The sequence below is a fragment of the Tursiops truncatus genome, chromosome 11, assembly GCF_011762595.2.
Source record: "Tursiops truncatus isolate mTurTru1 chromosome 11, mTurTru1.mat.Y, whole genome shotgun sequence".
Classification (NCBI taxonomy): Eukaryota; Metazoa; Chordata; class Mammalia; order Artiodactyla; family Delphinidae; genus Tursiops; species Tursiops truncatus.
The window spans coordinates 83,547,979-83,562,865 of NC_047044.1; the positions used below are offsets into that span (position 1 = coordinate 83,547,979).

The 14,887-nt window shown below is 36.6% G+C and overlaps 1 protein-coding gene across 2 annotated transcripts in view; it reads left to right on the forward strand.

Moving 5' to 3' along the window:
• The window catches only part of SOX5 (SRY-box transcription factor 5), a 399,062-nt gene that overhangs the window by 101,135 nt on the left and 283,040 nt on the right, over positions 1 to 14,887 (forward strand). The window lies entirely within an intron of this gene.

Here is a 14,887-nt window from a genome sequence, read left to right on the forward strand (position 1 = left end):
GGCGCAAAATGTATGTTAACCAGTATTTGGAGTCATGTGGTAATTAAATATTTCTGGGTCTCTACCAGATGCATAGCTGGGACATGGATTTTAGTTAAAATTTATGTAATTCACATGATCTTACAGTTGGAAGGAATTTTGGAAATAATCTAGTCAGCCAAAGACTTTTTGGCTCTAATCTTCATGGAGATAAAAATGGAGTTTTGAGGAGGACCCACACAACCTTTTTCTTTTAATGTGCTGCATTTTTTTCTGAGAGTAAAAATAGTATTTTCTTACTATAAGAGTTGTTTAAAAAAACAGAAAAATTAAAAGGAAGATGATAAAAATCACCCAGAATTATAGCTTTCTGGTATAACATCTTTATGATAGTTGTCTTTTTCTTTATTTTTGTATATGCTATTCATTTTGCATGATTAACTTTCTACATTTAAAATTATTTTGCATCTTTTATGTTGTGATACAGCATTATTAACTAAAGTCCATAGTTTATTCAGATTTCTTTAGTTTTCACCATGTGCTTTTTCTCTTCTAGGATGCCATCACATAACAGATTACATTTAGCTATTTAGTTCTCATGTCTCCTTGGGCTCCTTTTGGCTTCAACAGTTTCTCAGGCTGTTCTTGTTTTTGATAACCTTGAAAATTTTGAGGAATACTGTTCAGATATATTGTAGAACGCCACTCTATTAGAATTTGTCTGGTGGTTTTCTCATAATTAAACTGGGACTGTGGGTTTGGGTAGAAAGACCACAGAAACCAAGCACCATTCTTGTCACATCACATCAAAAGTACATACTTACGATGTGATTTACGAATGTTGGTGTTGACCTTGATCACCTGGCTGATAACAGTGTTTGTCGGGTTTCTCCACTGTAAAGCCTCCCTGCCCCCTTTCTGTACCTTACTCTGTGGAAGGAAGGTGCTGTGTACAACCCACATTTAAGGAGTAGGGGACCTTGATCCCCATCCTTCACAGTGAATCATCGAGAAATTTATTTGTATTTATTCTTTATTGGAGATTTATCTCTCTCTGTCATTTGCTTATTCAATCGCTTATTTATATCAGTATGAACTCACGGATGTTTATTTTATACTTTGAGTTATAATACAGTTTTTTATTTTGTTAGTCACATTGTTCCAGCTTTGTTCATTGGAGGCTTCTTCTATTGTCACTTTGACGTACCACTGTGATGGTGGGTTTTTTCTTTTTTTTGAACACTTGTTTACTTTCTGGTACTATAAGATACTGCAGATTCATCTTGTATCTTTCCTTCTCTCAGTCCTAGAATAAGCCATTTCTCTAAGAAGCCCTGGTTCCTTTTATTGGAGAATGGTGTTAGAAAGCAAGATCTGGATATGAAGTGTGCTCTTTGCTACTGAGGTGTCATTTCTTTTAGGGCCTTGGTATTCCCTCAGCGTTTCATGTGAGCTTCCTTCCAGGTGGGTGCACAGACTCTTTAATTTGGAAGTATATGACAGGCTGAAGCCAAACGAATAATTCCTAACAGGAAAAAGGGCAGGAGACAGTGCTTGCCAATTTGCTTAGCAGGAAACATTCAGAGGTACTGGGAATTAGGAGAAAATTAGCTACACAGGCAAAAAAACAGAGATAGAGCATCCATGGCAGAAAGAGTTGACACAAAGAAATATCGTTATGTATGTGGACATTAGACTGTTTTCGTTATTGTATTTCCCACAGCTCTTTTTTTGTACTTTAATTCCTACAAATATATCAAAAGCTCAGCTCAAGAGTGACTTGTTATTGAATAATACAAAGATATTGAGAAAATACAAAGATAGAGTTTATGGAAGACTGGCATATAGGTTGACCATGCCAAGCATCTAGAAGCCCGAGTCCCAGAAAGATAGTTTTTGTATGAATACAAAATGACTAAGATGGTGTTATGTTTATGTACACAAGATTCCTAGACATGCTTTGAGTACACAGAAATGTAAGTAGACTCATAGTTACTTATTTATTTACTTACTTACAATTGAAGCATAGGTGATTTACAATGTGTTAGTTTCTGGTGTACAGCAAAGGGATTCAGTTACGCTTATTTATAATATTCTTTTCCATTATGGTTTATCACAGGATATTGGATACAGCTCCCTGTGCTATCCAGTAGGACCTTGCTGTTTATCTATTTTATGTACACTAGTTTGTATCTGATAATCCCAAACTCCTAATTACCCCTCTCCCACCCCCTTTCCCCTTTGGTAAGTTTGTTTTCTGTATCTATGAGTCTGTTTCTCTTTTGCAAATAAGTTCATTTGTGTCATTTTATAGATTCCACATGTAAGTGATGTCCTATGGTATTTGTCTTTCTCTTTCTGACTGACTTCACTAAGTGTGAAAATCTCTAGATCCATACATGTTGCTGCAAATGGCATTATTTCATTCTTGTTTATAGCTGAGTAGTATTCCATTGTATATATGTATATACCCCATCTTCTTTATCCATTCGTCTGTCAGTGGACGTTTAGGTTGCTTCCATGTTTTGGCTATTTTAAATAGCACTGCTATGAACATTGAGGTGCATATATCTTTTCAAATTAGAATTTTCTCCGGATTTATGCACAGGAGTGGGATTGCTGGACCATACGGCAACTCAATTTTTACTTTTCTGAGGAACCTCCATACTGTTTTCCATAGTGGCTGCACCAACTCACATTCCCACCAATGGAGGGTTCCCTTTTCTCCACACCCTCTATAGCATTTATTGTTTGTAGACTTTCTAATTATGGCCATTCTGATTGGTGTGAGGTGGTACCTCATGGTAGTTTTGATTTGCATTTCTCTAATATTAGTGATGTTGAGCATCTTTTCATGTGCCTATTGGCCATCTGTATGTCTTCTTTGGAGAAATTAGACTCACTTTTATTGATGAAGAAATTTGCTCTTGTAAGAATATTTAGTAACTGCAACTATTGGGAGTATTATCAAGGAGCAATTTATGTATCTGAGTAAAGTGATGATCTTAATCACCAAAAAAAAAATAATAACACGGCAGAAAATTGTATCACAGAAAAGGAATAGAGTGTTAAAGGAAATTTCTTTCTATTTTTTTTTTAACTGCAAAAAGAGAAAAAGGGAGAAATATATCTAGGAAGATATGTGAAAGGCTCCACAGCAAGTGGGAAGTTACATTCTAAATATTCTGATTCTTATTATCTCTGTTTTCAGATGAGGAAACTGATGTTGAATATGTCACAGGGTGACTGTTGGGGTCATTATTCAAACTGATTAAAAAACTCCACTAATTAAAGGGTATGGTTAGACATGAGAATGGACACCAAAACCTGACATTAGCCAAACATCAGGACAGTGACATTGCATACAGTACAAACAAATGATCTGTAGTTCTGTGATGTACTATAACATCAAAAGAGTAAAATACCTAGGAATAAATTTAATGAAAAAGTACAAAACAGTGTTATAGTTCTGTGATGAGGGCAGTAATATGGGGATGAGGAGAGTAGGGAGAGAGTGAATGGAACTAAATGTTAAGCTGACAGATATCTGCTACGGAAAAATCTTTTCTTCCCTCAAGCTATCTTTTCCATTGTTTTTCAAAGGCCATTAAAATGAACAGCAGGTTGTGATGAAAATTTCATTAAGCCCCAGCTAAATCGTTATGAGAGTGCCATATGCATGCCTTTGCTTCCTCTCACGGGGCGGGGGATGCAGATTTCAATAGAAGGTCCGTATTATTTCCGACCTTATCCCTGCCAACAGCAAACTAGCAGAAATTCAGAAGTTAGAAGAGAGTGGTGTGTCGTACAAAAGGAGGCCACCGAGGTAAAATGGTTAGGAAGAAAATAAGATCTGCATATGGGCCGAAGAAAAGATGGCTCTTTTATTCGAGCTAGCTTATCTTTTCAAGCAATTAATTAAAATATTTTAAAAGTTATAAATAGAAAATATATTTATATACTTTTGTTTGTATCTTTTTCCTCCATCAAAATTTTTGTCTGTCATTACTTTAAAAGTTCTGGTGCTGAAGATTCTCATTTGTCCAGTGACACTTTAACTGATGTGGAAACTGCCAAAGTTCATAGTGAATTTTCAGTTTGAAATGTCTGACCTATGTAAGATATTTTTTATATTTGGTAGTAACTATGCTCTATCAGTTGTTTTTTTTAACTATTAGACTTAGGAGTTAAGAATGACGAGCTTTAATATCATAATATGTGATACATTATTCCTATATCAAGGCCTTGAATAAATGATATGTATTCGGTTGTTTGCACATATTAAGTGCATATCATGTGTTAATAATAGTGTTAAGTACTTTATATGAAATAGTTTATTTAATCTTTACATAAACCTCATAACCAGGGCTATTATGTATAGCTATTCCAGTTTCAGGAAATGCCATACACATGAACTAAATATTCTGTTTCTTATTATCTCCATTTTCAGATGAGGAAACTGATGATTAAATATGTCACGGGGTGACTGTCGGGTCATCATTCAAACTGAAGTCAACCTTAAACTAAAATTCATGCCCTTAACCACTACTTACACTGCTTTTTCTAATTAGGAATTTTGCCAGTAATAGTTTAATGTTAACACATTAATACATGTGTCCCTAAATTCCTATGAAATATTGAATAAGAAAGTAGTATTCCATAATTTTCTGCTAAAGTAAATTTCAGATTCCTCAATGGTGATCAAATTTCCAGAAAGCTTTAATTGAAAATCAGCTCAGTTTAAACTGTTTGATTTTAAAGTGTTAAAAAAAAAATGCCTTGGAAGATATCTTAAGAAAAACTTGTTTTAGAAGAATGTCTGGGAGCAAATTAGTTTGGCATAATAAAAATTCGGAATTGGAATGAAATGTAGACACATTTTAGCCCTCTCTCCTCATTGAGAGAGAGACAGAGAGAACTGAGGTAGAGATGTACTTGAGATCACACGGCAAGTTAGTGTTAAAGCTAGAATGAGAATCCAGTGCACATCCTACAGGTCCAGGTGCCTTTTTTCTCCAGTTCAGTTATGTCATACCTTCTGGTATTCTTTACTCTCTCTGTCTTGATTTTCTTAGAAATAATGTCATTACCCCATCTTAGTTTTAAAGAGTATATCATTGATCATTAAATTAAATCTGAACAAATCTAAGATAACCAGCTATCTTAATTTAGCTAATAAAGCCAAGATAGATGGGTATCCACAAATGTTCTGTGTTCTCAAGTTCCAGGTAGCTAGGGACTGTAGTCTATAACTACAGATCAGCCTTTAAATTTAGGGGTCAGATCCAGACTTCGATTTTCATTCAAACCTTAGGCTTAGAACAGTGCAGGTGCAAGTAATTTTTACCTTGATGAGAATTTTATATATCCTTTATGTATCCTTTTAGATACAAGATTGTAACAGGCTTCATATTTTAACTTTTCTATATTAATGTCTATAGTACTCCTATGTCACTTTGGAATGACCTTTTCAGCTTATTTATATCTCTTCCTCCTAGAAACACAACAAACAACACCTTTTCTTCATTCCCATCCCCTCTATCTGTAATTCTGTTCCTCATTTCTCCAAGCCCAAGTTGCTAGAAAGAGTTATTTACACTCACTGCATTAACTTTTGCATCTTTTTAAGAACTGTTACTTGCCTCCCTCCATTGTTAGTTACTTAACTGTATTGTGACTGTCCACTTATTTGTCAAGTTTCTTCCCCTGTATTAAATGCCTTAAGGGTGAGGATAGTGCACATACTAAATATTTAAAATATTTGTTGAAAGGATGTTTATACTGCTTCAGTGTTACCCTGCTGTCTTGGGAAAAGGAGAGGAAAGACCTTAATAAATACACGACCCTTCTGCCAGACGTTATGTGAGCTACCTCATTTAATCCTCAGAAACTCCGAAGCTGGTATTATTACTTATCTTAAAAATTAAAAATCAAGTTTTAGTAACTTGTTCATGTTCTTGTCATATGGAGGAACTAGAATTAGAACGAACTTCTTTTCCTCCGCAAAACTACTTGGCATTGAACACAAGACCCGACCCTTTAATCCCCTTAACATTACTTTCCACCTTTCTCTAAGGTACATGTTCTCATGCTGTCTTTATTAAAGAAACTGCATGCAGTTCTCTCAACACTCTGTATTTTTAATACTACTCTGCCTTTTCATATGCAGTTTCCTCTGCCTTAAATATCATACCCTGTCTTATCCACCTAATGAATTTATATGCACCCTTTAAGACTCAACGCCTTCTCTGAACACCTTTGTCAGAATTTGGTTTAGTCTACACTGCTAACATAACTCATCCCTGTTTGTTCTGACCACATTACCATCATTGTTTATTTACCTGCTGTCTTCCACAGCTATAAGTATGTGAACGTTGAAATGAGTTCTTGGTTTGATTATCTGTGTCTCTCCCCTTCCTAATAATGAACTTGATGGATAGTAGGTGATTGTGTTACCTGTGGATGACGGTCCACCCACTAATTGACATTTTTAGCCTTTGCTAACACTCCCCTAAAAATTGAGTAGATTTTATTGCTCGCCTTCTGTTTTTTTTTTTTTTAATTATTTATTTATTTTTGGCTTCATTGGCTCCTCGTTACTGCTCACAAGCTTTCTCTAGTTGTGGCAAGCTGGGGCTACTCTTTGTTGTGGTGTGAGGGCTTCTCATTGCAGTGTCTTCTCTTGTTGTGGAGCACGGGCTCTAGGCACGCGGGCTTCAGTAGTTGCAGCACGCGGGCTCAGTAGTTGTGGCTCGCAGGCTCTACAGCGCAGGCTCAGCAGTTGTGGCCCATGGGCTTAGTTGCTCCGAGGCATGTGGGATCCTCCCGGAACAGGGATCGAACGCTTGTCCCCTGCATTGGCAGGTAGATTCCCAACCGCTGGGCCACCAGGGAAGTCCCCGCCTTCTGTTTTCACTGCCCTCTTTTCTCATGTCCTACTCAGTTAACCTCCCTACCTGTTTATCTCATTCATCTTGGCCTCTCCATCATTCTTGTCATTATTGAATCTTTGAGATCATTACTTTAAATTCTTGCTGTGACTTAGAGGTTAAAGTATTGTCCCCGGTCACAAAGCTAGGTATTAAGATCCAGGATACAAAACTAAAATACACATGTAACAAAAACTTTATATATTTTATGGTCACACTAATCTTTGAAATAACTGTAGTATTGCTAATATATTGGCATTATCTATGAATTTGTGGCCACAGATTACAATTTCCCCCCACTGCTATGGGCAAAGTAAAAAGTGAATTGATCTGTGAATAATTTTCCAGAATTCGATGCTGTAAATGGTTCTTTAATAGTGTTTCATCATAATGGAGACCAGCACTCTTTTCTAGGACAGAGCTGGCATGGGAGAGAGAGTTATTATTTCTTACGATGAGCTCAAGATGCTAACAGGCTACAGTTGGATCTATCACTCCACCACCCCACCCCGCCCCCCCACAGTGCATCTCCGGAGGCCTGTAGTCAAAGAAAAGTAACTGACTCAACTCCTTCCTTGTTCCCTCCAGTCTTTCAGGGACTCTAAGATGTTCCCTCAAGGGGAGAGTTTCCAAACTCAGGATTCAGGAGTTCCTTCAGAGGGCTTATAAATCCTAGAAATTGTATGCAGAATGGGGAAAATATGTATATTTGTGCGTTTTTTGAGACCTAGTTCGTCGTTCTTATCTGACTTTCAAATCAATTCATGATGAAAAAGGGTAACTGCAGTGAGTCAGGGTTTGAGTTGCAGTCCTGGTTCTGTCACTGATTACTGTGTGTAAGATATATATCAATATAGTTTAGTCTCTGATCAGTTTTGAAGCATTAACTTACAAGTATTTAGCAATATTTGGGAATGCCATTGTATCTGTTTTGCCACATTTGAGGGAAATGCAGCTTTTAAATTTAAATAAGGATTTCTTTGCATTAAACTGAGCATCTACCTTATGATTTATATTATAAAAGACATTATATTTACCTGCCTTTAAATTGCTGTAGTAATTGCGTTAATGTAATAAATATCTGTCCTCTGTTGGCAAATCTAACTGCCCTACTTTCTTCAGAGGGTTGTTAAAGGAAACAAATGAGGTAATGCACATGAAAGTACTTTATAAATTATAACCAACTTGGAATTGTACCAGTTATTGTCATTACCACATCTTGGCTGGTTAGAAACATTGTTACTTTAGGCATACCAGAAACATTATATGGCTCCAGTGATGCTTTCCCAGGATACTTACATGTACTGAAAAATTCTGGTTCAGACCTGCAAAATTCTGGAAATTTAGGATATGTAATCCACAACAAAAACGACAAACCCAACGTTCATGAAAATCCTAGGATAGCTAGTTGTTTTGAAGTTTATTTATATAAATTTCCCTAAATAAAATATGGTTAGGCAAGTTGGTACCTGAAGAATTACTTTTCAAAAAGAAAGAAGATTTCTCTATACTGATACAGATAACATTGCAAAATGTGACCAATATGAGACTAGGAGAAGCAATTTAACATTGGGTTTGTGGATTTCTTATATTCTTATTTCTACAGTAAATGTGAATGTGTACTGAAGACAAAGATAATTGAAGGCTCCCTTGGCCAAAAGTTTCATAATTTTCTAAGATTTTAGCTTTCTCTCATTTGTTCTTCCTTCCTCCCCTATTCTGATTTTTTTCTTGTCATCCCTTTTGTGTGTACACGTGGGTATGTGTGTAGTCCTCCTTTCTGAGCCCACATATGCTTGGTTTTATTTAGCATCTGTATCTGTCACTGTTCTTCCTTCTTAGAGTATGATGCCCATACCTCCAAAATTGTTACACCATGATGACTGTACCCCTTGTGTGTGAGATACTGCATTTATTTGTGAAATTTTGTTTCTACTAGAACTAGACCTTGTCATCATTTACACAATTGGGACTTTTTCCTGAACTTCTTCAAAAAAATCTTTGCTCACAATTTTATATTACAAGACCCTAAAGGCATAACCTATTACTACCAAAGTCGCCCAGTGTTACTTTGCATGAAACAGTTCATTGCTTTTAGTACAGACTTCACAAAAAAGTTCTCTTTTTGTAAGAACTAATAAAATAATGGAATGAATTTGGAAAAGTATATATTGTGACAGATCTCAAGACTTCACCCTGAGTCACCTACAGACCGGAGACCATCACTGGGTGAAGAAAATATTGGGAGTTTTATTGTCATCAATTTTCTCCCTCGCTCTGTCTGTCTCCGTCTCTGTCTCTGCCTGACTGTCTGTCTCTCTGTCTCTTTCTCTTTCTTTCTCTCCAGCAGATACAGCAGGGAATATTGTTCAGTGGATATCACCCTGACACCATGCAGTCAGTATACTACAAATTCTCAGCGGCAAAGGCCAAAAAACTTCCTCTTAACTCCATGTATACCATTTCTAGGGTTGGGCTGGACACTTTTTAAGTTTATAACTGTACGTTTATGGAACAAAAAAGTGTAAATTCTTGGTCATGAATGATGCTGTCTTAAAACTTAAAAATATGTATGAATATCCTTGTGTAATGTATCTTTTTGATATTTGCTTCTGTCACATCTATTGAAAATTATTCAATTTAGTTGCTTGTACCTTCTGTGGTACTTTGTGTTTTTTTCCCCCCCAAATAATTACGTGTTAATGGACTTTTAATTTCTATTACAAATGTGTTGACATATAGACCCATTAGATTCTCTAAATGGACATAAAGCTTTTTCTCCTTGTTTTAAGATGTATTTTAGGGGTCCTAAAGTAGATATTATAAGCAGTGTATTTCCATCTGTGCTGTGCCACGGCGTTATATATAATTACTCTGTGGAAAAGACGGGCCCCTGGTGCATGGTATTTGGCCTTGTGAACATCCCTACAGGCACCGAGTGTTTGATGTTTGAGTTTACGTTAGAAATCACAGCGCCTCCTCTTTTACTTTAAATGTCTGTTGTTGAGCAGCCCGTTAGAATTTAAACTGAACCATATTACATTAACAGATAAGTTGAAATTGAAATTCAAAATTACCCCCTAACTTTACCAACTTTTTAATTATTATTTTTATAAGGAAATTATGGAGATTGGCTTTCCTAAATTCAAAATCCCAAAGCATTCCGTTAAATTAAGAGTATTGAAATTCACTTTGAAATTCACTCTTATTTTAAAGCCACATTTGATGAGGTGGGAAAAATAAAAACTGGAACGGATCAGGGGGAAAGCCTAAAGATACTTTAATTGGCAGAGGTTTGAGTTGCTTTTGTTTAGTTACTCACTGTCCTTTTGACAAAGTACATGTTGAAGAGGTTTTGTAAGTGCCGTTGCACTGAAGGACAAACAAGGGTACTTTTCAGTTGAGCCCTTTTCAGTTTTGTTCCTCACACTCCCACCGCTGTTGGAGGCTACTCCTAATGCATTGTGGCTACGGGTTCGTCTATGCAGTCTGTCACTGGAAAATGTCTCTTCTTGCTGAGCCTGCTGGAGTCTAACTTCCAGGCACCCTTTTCCAAGGCACCACTGTATGGAAATCAACACTCATAAAATGATGATAAAGAAAAGAGTTTATTTTTTAAAGGTCAGGACAAGAAGACACCCTCAAATGCTGTAGAACCTATGTCTTTAGGAATAAGTGTTTTAACTTTAGCACAGAGTACACTGAGTCTGAAGCCTTGTAATCTTTCAACACTAGAGTGAAACGTATTCACCCTCATCTTCGTTTCAAGCGGTATCCGTCACAGCGGTTTATCTTGATGTTGTTGATTTCATTGAGTGTTACAGAAAATTAATTTATATTTTCTCAGAAGACCTTCTGACTTGGATTGTAACGGCTCAGGGATTGCCTCTGGGGGATCTTCTTCAGAGTAGGAGGTCCCTGAGCTGAGATCCAGGGCTATCTGTGCAAGAATCCCATTCGGCCAAGAAAGCTTATATTTTTCTTTTCAATTAGAACTTGTACTTTCGTTCATAAAATGTAATCATATTTAAGACTATGTCCTTAATGCTCATCCTTCTGTGAACAATCAAGGCGGCCTTCTTTTTTCAGGTGGCTATCTGTTACACAAGAAGAGTACTATTTGATTCCTGCTTATACGTGAGTTTACCTACCAACAGGACTGTGAAAATCATTGCAAACTTGTCTTCACCCAGATGTTTCTAATATTTCCTAAACCTTTCAGATAAATGAGGTACCCCTGTTTTCCTTGTCCATAACTAAAACCCTCGGGTCCAGACTTTGAGTTATAATGCAGGGAGCACTTAAAAAACACCCATTGACCCAGGCTGGACATGGACATTAGGGGAGGGTGCCAGACCTTCTTGCAGCTCACGTGCCACAGCTTTTGGAGATATCACTTATTCAAGAGTGAAGAGCCAGCCACCTGTTTCTGAGGCCTCTGTTCCCTCACATTAAAGGTTCAGGCCCTTGCTGAATCTTAACACTCTAATCTGGGGAACACACACAGCATTTTTCTGAAGCTGATTTGTCAGACTCGACTAGCTGGAGGATTTTGTGTGTTTGCGCGCGTGTGTGCTTTTCACTCAGTTACCCCTGAGGCACTTGTCACGACTGTGCATATTAAAATTAATCAGACCTCCTAGGCCCATGTGTCTGTGTGTTTCACATGAAGAAGTGGATATCAAGCAAATGCCCTAATTAAATGGGCCTGCTTGGTTTTGTTCTAGTGGATGCTTGGTCTTTTTTTTTTAATAGGAGTTGCTTATGGGGAAGGCACGGACAGCACTAGAGTCGGTGGAGAGCTCACTCAGAGTTTCCTTTGCCACCTGCTCCCAGAGTTCTGAGACCTCAAGGACTCCCAGTGTGCCCTCCTTAACCACCCTTAATGTTGAAGAAAAATATGGCCAAGATCGTGAGGGAGCAATGAGGCTAGGGCAGAACAAGATGAGCATATGACCTGGATATTTGGGTTGATTAAGATAGTCTTTCCTCCATGTCGATAATCTTCGGATACCAGATTGTGCTCCGTGCTCCCACTTTTGGATGATGGAGTTTGACACTGAGGGGAAGATATTATGTAGAATTCAGAGCTAATGCCCTTTCTTTATGCCCTGAATTTGAAAGCTGACTTTTATTCATATATCTTTTCAGGTCATCTACATATCATGTAGAAACCATTTATGAGACAATAAGGAATAAATAAATATATACATATACATACACACACGTGTGTGTGTGTGTGTAATTTCACTTTTACTCTGATGTTTTCTGGCTTTAGCTTATTTTCATTTATGTTAGACTTTGATCGTGGCTTTTGGAAAGACTGTCACGGAACATTTGGAAACAAACTTTAATGAAGAGTTAAGCTCAAAACACTGAAAATGTGTCAGGCTGACGAAACAGAGTAGCTTTCTTGTTTGAGTATTTAATGTCATAAATGAGGTAAACTTTTAACACGCTGATCACTGAGCTTATGGATTTTAGTTCCAATTCATGCATATTATTTGGACATTTTTTCATATTTTAGAAAATAGAAACAGAAAATTTTCTTCAGAATATTTCAAATTTGAATTCATATATATGGAATAAAGCATGGAGCCAACATTGGAAGCAACTTGAAAAATCACTTAAGTGTTGAAGAGTTTGGAGTTACAGTTTAGCAGATTTCCAAATAACTACAGCAAGTTATCTGGTAAAAGATTACTCTGGCAGGACATGGTCCGTAAAATTGATTTGTTCCTTTCCAAATTGAAAGGGTTGGACAATTCCAAAAAGCTAACCATTTTTTTTTTTTACAACTTTTCTTCCTTTCCTCCCATTGTATCTAAGAGGTAAAAGGATCCATCCATTAACCTATATGCTCTCTTTTATATGTGGTCATACAACTCACGTGTAGAGCACTGTATCAACAGTGCCAAGCAACTGTCTGGTACCTGACAGCATCATAGAAACCCCTCCTCTGTTCACTTAGGTTGCTACTGGTTATTTATTAACACAATGCAGACTGTTCAGTGGGTGTATATGAAATAGAAAGAAAAATAAAAGCCCTGAACAAGTAAATACATCTTTCATCATTTCTTTTGTTTGGTGTGTTTACTGTGTGCTATTCTTGGTCAAGATAAGTTGTTTGACAGTTCTGCAAAAGGGTGAGAGGAACCTTTTCTTGAACTTTATCCTTTTGTCTATAGAAAAAAGTTTTCTATTTGCCATTCTCTTTTCTTTGCAACCTGTCTATATAAAATTTTTTTTTGAAGATTGTTATTGCTGTTAATATAACAAGTACAGGTGATTATGAAACATAAACAGTTTTATCTAATTTGTTTGAAATGGACAGTTAAGAGACTAGAAGTCTAAGACAGATTTCATTTTTAAACTTTTTAATTAGAAGTAGAAAATGAGATATTATAAAATCATCTTTTTACTTCCTTCTAAGAAACAGACCATTTGTTCTCAGTCCTTATATAAGTTTCACTGAAATATTGAGCCTTGATTTAATTTGCGTTTAAGTTCTCTCCTCCCTACATATTAATATAATATCAGTGCCGTGCTCATTGCATAGTATAATTACGGAAGAGATCAGTAGCTGGGAGAGCATGTCGTAATTGAAGACGTCTGTTTATTATAACAGGACAGTGCTTCTAGGCTGGTATTTTGTGTGTTAATAGATAAGAAATGATTTGCTGTTTCAAGATGAATTAAATCTCTGTTTCATAGGCCTTTCTTTTCTGAGAAGTTATGCTTTGTAGAAATTTGCATGAAAAGTTTATACACCATCATGCGACATTAGTCAAATGGAAGACTTGGAAGCAGAAAGTGGTAGAAATGAACACAATGCACCCTTCTCCCTTTGGAGTTTTGTTTTCTATCTCTGTTTTTTAACCCTAATGTTTCTGCTTCAGTCTTTGCTCCGGCACTGTTATGTATTTTTCACCTCTGTCGAGATGCCATGTTTCAGGGAAGGAAAACACCTAAACAGGGAGCTAGCAATGTTGAGAGCAGTACCCTGTGAATAGGAGAGGTCGGTTCTCAGCCTTCACATACGGGACAGCACTCCAGACTCCCGGCAGAAGTCATGTCCAGTGGCAGAGTGAAATGGACCAGGATTAGACGTGTGCTGGTTTTGCTGCCTCAGCGCTTTAGTTTAGCTCCGCTTGTCCTGAGTTGCCAGACGGAGGATGGCCACCTCGCTGTTGTGCTTACTCAGTCTTTTCTCCTTTCGGCTCATGGGCATCATTAAGAAGGAACCAAAAGAACTGAAGATAAATTGAAGTTGTGTATTTTTTTAGCACATCTTTTTCACTTCAAGAATATTGTAGTTGGGGGTTAATAGAGAATATTAATTCAAAAGCATAGTAAACCTGAGAGTCCTTGTTTTTTCTCTCCATGAATTTTTCTTTTGTTTTCTAAATTTAAGATATTCAAATTAAGAAGATTTGCAAGTTTCAAAGTATATTCCATTAAATAGGGAAATACTGCCTTTTGAAATGGTTTATCTAAATTTCAAACAATGTGACCCCTTCTGAAATAATGTCTAATAATTGCTTTTGAAGACAGCATTAAAGAAATATTAAATCTCTATCACTGTCAGTTATTTTTATCTGCATCTATGCTCACATACACAGGAAAAAAATCTTGCCAACTCTGTTAGATCTCCAAAATTTCCCTAGAATTAAAGAATACACACACACACACACACAATAAATATAATAAGTTATAATTAGATTTTAGGAGCACTTATCTCACTCAATCTCTAAACTAAAAAATTTTGGCCTAGAACAAATTTTGACAAAAAGAATATACACAGATAAGGATCTCAGTACAGAACAGAACCTCCCATTCTGTTTTTGTTTTATTTTTTCATTACCTTTGGTCTCCTGCTAACATCCTGTGTAAAGTCTCTCTTGATACCCAAGAGAGTCAATACCTCCTTTCTCTGTAATCCCTTTGTTTTCTGTTTGCTCTCCTATTCACTCTTTTCT